This window comes from Malaclemys terrapin, chromosome 1 (genome assembly GCF_027887155.1).
Source record: "Malaclemys terrapin pileata isolate rMalTer1 chromosome 1, rMalTer1.hap1, whole genome shotgun sequence".
Classification (NCBI taxonomy): domain Eukaryota; kingdom Metazoa; phylum Chordata; order Testudines; family Emydidae; genus Malaclemys; species Malaclemys terrapin.
Window position 1 is genome coordinate 91,000,525 of NC_071505.1, and position 4,797 is coordinate 91,005,321.

The following is a 4,797-nucleotide window of genomic DNA, read 5'->3' on the forward strand; positions in this document are numbered from 1 at the left end:
CTGCCTCTGTCCATGTGTCCTCACAACCTGCGCTGCACGGCGTGCATCTCCTACTTGCTCTGGAATTTCCTGAGTCATCAGTAGGCACAGCTCCGGGTAAAGCTGGGAGGGTGGGAGAGCAGCACATGACAGCAGGGCAGCATCCCAGTCCAAGAATGACTGGCATGAGGAGAATGGAATGTCGTTTTTCTCCTTCACAAGAAGTGGGAGCATTTGGCCCTTTAGCCCTTCCCACACCAGCGATGAATGCACTCATTTGTGACCACTAGTCGTCTTCTGATAAACCCTGACCCCCCCATGCTATTCCCCAAGCACCCTGACCCTCCCCAAAATTGCTGATTCTCCCTTCTTCCCCACACGCCTCAGTTTCTGATGCCTGCTAACCCGATCCTCTCTGACTGCTGATTTCTCAGCTTCCCCAATAGTGCCTTGGCCTGCCCCTCAATGGCTAATACCCTGATACTCCAACAAACTTCCCCACAACTGCGGATCTCTCCCTTTTCTTCCACCCTTTCCCCGTATGCAATGGAGCCTCTCATTACCTCGTGACAAGAAATCCAACCTCCACCACAGCTGAGCTTCCTGCTCCCCCACAAAGCAGCCTGATCCCCTCCCGATCACTCCACTTCCTGCAATGTTACCCCCCAAACACTTCAACCTGCTCTCCCCCTCCCAGAACGCTCCCATTGCACCCATCCCCCAACACCCATTGGCAGCAATACGCCCACCTTTGCCTCTTCCCTAGCCCCACTCCTGCCACATCCCAGCTGCTGGAACCTTTTCCTGCTATTCACTGCCCCCATATCCTGCCTCCCAAACCCTTAGCCAGTTTCCAGGTGTCAGGCACCTGGCATCTGCTCCATATACACAGGCTTGGGCAGGGGCTGGAGGGACAGATTGGGAAACACGCAGCGTAAATGTCACGTCTGTCCCTGTTCTGAGGCTGAAGTGACGCCTGTGTGTCTCCCCTTATGTAACTCATGGTATATACCGGCGCTGGGATGCCTCAGGGTGGATTACACATTGTGAGTGACAGCCACAAAAATTAGAAGGGGCTATTTTTAAATCTCCCCTCCCCCATCTCTTCTTTCCCCTTTAGCCCCCATCATGATGTGCAGCTGTCCCTTCACCGCTCCCGACCCCACACCCAGTGGAGATACAAGGTACAGCAGGCCTTCCCCCATGCGAATATAATCATTACTTCTCATCTCAACAGCACCTCTGAGCCAGGAGGATTCCACAGGGCTGCAGACTCAGCCACTCCAGAGAGCTCTCTGACTCAGACTGCTGGTCTAGCTGCAAACCCGTTTGCTTCCAGCCCTCCTCTCCTCTTTCCTTTTGTCTCCTGGCCTTCTTGTCTTTCCCCCATCCCTCCACTGCCCCGTCCCCCTCAGCTGGCATTCCCTCCCCCCCATCCCCTTCCTCTTCACCAGCAGTACTGGCAGTTCCCATTCTCTCCTGCTGTAACATTAGAAAGGTCACTCCCTCCCCTGGGTTATCACTGGGGGCTGAGCAGAAGGATGGCGAGGGAAAACTGCAGTGTCATGTGAGAACATGAGGTCAAGAGACGGAGGGTCTAGAGCAGAGAACGCTGGGTGTGTGCCAGGCACATCCAGGTCTCCCGTGAGGCACCACAGGCCTGACTGAGCACAGTGCTGGGGTGCCTCTGAGCTAGTTCCCTAGCAGATCCGGACCCCAGGGAATGCTCCATGAGAGGGGGGAGGAGATTTTTCAAGTGGCAAAAAGCCAGTACAACAGCCCTACACCACCCTATAACAGTCCCTGGGGTAAGGGGCCTGCTGGGAGCTCTCTCAGGGAATGGGTTCATAGCCAGAACAGTGCTGGCTGCTGTTACAGCCCCACTAACCTGTGCTTCCGTTACAGGGTTGGAAGCACAAGTTAGGGCAGCCCTGGGGCTGATCTAACCTGCAGTCGGGGGCCCTGACCAGCCTCCAGACTAGGGGAAGTACAAAGGTTGCATAAATCCACCTTGCCCCATTCCCCATGTCCTTTACCCAGCTCTGCTCAGGCACAGTGATGAACTCTGGGCCTCTCTTCCCCTAACACGGTGAATCAGAAAGGAGCAATGGGACGCAAGTACCAATGTAGCATACGGAGTCTGTGGGAGGGCTGTGCTTTCCCTGGCTGGGACAGAGACACTGTCCAGCGCCTAGCAGAGCGGGGTCCTGGTCCATGACTAGAGCCCCGAGACACAAATAACAAATTATAATAACGGCTCCTATGGCTCAGCCTTTCCCGCACCCCCTTCAGCTCATCAGAGATGGAGGGGTGGTTTCATGGGGAGCCAGCACCTCTGTATGACCTCAGGGAGATTGAGGAACATTCTCAGAGGGTTCTTGACCTTGGTAGGCAGGTAATGATGCATCCATCCTTCTTGAGCCTCCAATTCCCTTGCCTACCACCCCCTTCTCATGTATTCTCTACTGATGTACATAATTCCACCCCACCCCTGCCCAGATACTGTCCTGTAGCCTCTCCCCACAATGCTGTGCCCCTGTTCTCCAAACCCTTTAGTGATCCCCCCTCCCAGTCACAACCTTTTCTGCCTCTCCCCCTCACCTTGTCAAGCTTCTAAGTCTAACCTAATCCCAACTATCCTCCTTCCCTGTCCTAAAAGACACACACACACAGAGTGTGTCCATTTATGTGTCTATCTGTCCATCCCCAGGTTGTTTTCAGGGGAGATAGATTGTAGAGCCCCCAATACAGGGACTGTTGCTTGAGCACTTGAACATGGGCCTCCAGACTCTGTTGCGGCTCTAACACCATTATTTCTGAGCACCCAGAGCAGCCCTTATGAGCCCCTGGGCTTTTCTGAAAGTGCTGTCTAACACCCCCTTACAGCGCTCACCCCCCCAGGCTCCCAGACAACTTGGATGTGCCTGCCACCAGCTTTGAAAATCCCATAGCCTCGGATTTGGGAGAGCCATGTTCAGTTCCCTGCTCTGACACAGATAGTCAGTGGGACCTTGGGCCATTCATTTAGCCTCTCGGTTTGCCATCTGTCCAATGCACTTCCCTATCTCCCAGGGGCATTATGAGGATAAACCCATTAAGTATTGTGAGGCATTCAGATACTACAATGATAGGGGCACCCTATCTATATACATTAGATAGCCACTCACAGGCCCAAATAGCCATTTGGGCCTGCCCAGACTACAGAATACTTTGTTCTAAGTGACCAGCCCAATATCACCCAGTGAGACTTGGCCGTGCTGTGAAATACACAGATACCATAGCCCCATCCCAGTCTCCCTGTTTAAATAGTCAGGGTGCAGAGTCCAAATCAGAGAGTCAACACATGGTCCAAAAATGGCAGTGCACAAAAACTGGGCCACTGCCAATTTTGTTAGCCGGGCCTGAATGAATTCAGCTGAAGGCACTGCCCCTCGCCACTGGTGCATTAGATAAGATACAAAAGGTGGGAAGGGATAGATATGCTCTTGCCTCAGGCCATGAGTCTGTGACAGAGATTAGGAAGAAACTGCTTCCATGGGCAGGTTATTCGATAAGTGTCCATGGACGGTGGGAGTTTCCACCTTCTCCTGACGCACCTGATGCTGGCCAAAAAAGGATAGTGGACTAGATAGATCTCTGGTCTAAACAGCTATAGCAATTGGTATGTTCCCAGTTCATATTGCGTGTGACACAAAAGGCTTATTTCACTCAGGCAAGCACGTTCCTGAGGGTTGCCCACTCATCTGAATGAGATTAATCAGGGAAAGAATTTGATCAGAGTGCATTTGGACTCTTGCCCAGTAATAACCCAGCACACAGGTCCAAGAACAGAAAGAAAATGAAATCTTTAAAGGGAGCATCCTGTTCCTTTAAAAACCCACGCAATCCGCTGACTTTGGCCTGGATTAATAGCTCTGGGCAAGGAGGTTTTTTTTTTACTCTCATTTTCACTTTAATCCAATATGAATAACCCTGGGATCCTTGCGCAATCGTGAGTTTGAAGGGCTTTTACTTATTTTTTTAAAGAGACAAGGTCACCCCATTTGTTATGCTACCACAGAGCCATCTAGTGACCGGCCTTTGGAAACACAGAGAGATGTGCCTTAAAAAGAGATTTAAAACAATAAAGTAGAATTGGTAGGTTCGAAGGGTTAAGTGGCAGACGCTTGGAAACCAGGAGCATCAGGCTGATGGAGGGAGAGGAGAGGGCGTACTGCAGGGATTGCAAGAGGTTTAGGCAGGGTGGAATCATCAAGGCACTTGCTGGAGGTCTTGTCAGCTGAGGTTTTGGGATGAGTAGTTCAGCATTGAGCAGCTGAGAGGGGATCAGGATGGTCATACAGAGGATGTGGGCAGATTCCGCAGCGCCGAAGGAATCACCAAGCTAGTTAGTGGGCAGTAGGGTGACCGGATGTCCCCATTTTATAGGGATAGTCCCAATTTTGGGGTATTTTTCTTATATAGGCTCCCATTGCCCCTCACCCCCTGTCCCAATTTTTCACACTTGCTGTCTGGTCACCCTAGGCAGTCTCAGGGTCTGGAAAACAGGCACCAAGTGGAAGGCAGCTGTAGGATTAGGAAGCTTAAAAGAGGGTAGCAACCACAAGCAGTTTCTGTAGCTGGTACTGAGGTCTGGCTGCTGGGGGTTACCGGTGGGATGAGAGAATTATATTGCTGGAAGAAAGAGGGTAGAGATCAGGGGTGCATGTGCCTGCACATGGGGCACATGTATTCATTTACAAGCAAGTAGCCCTTGCAATATTCTAAGGATAGCAGGCCAGTTTCTGATCTTGTTGCTCATTCCTGTTACAGCAGTGT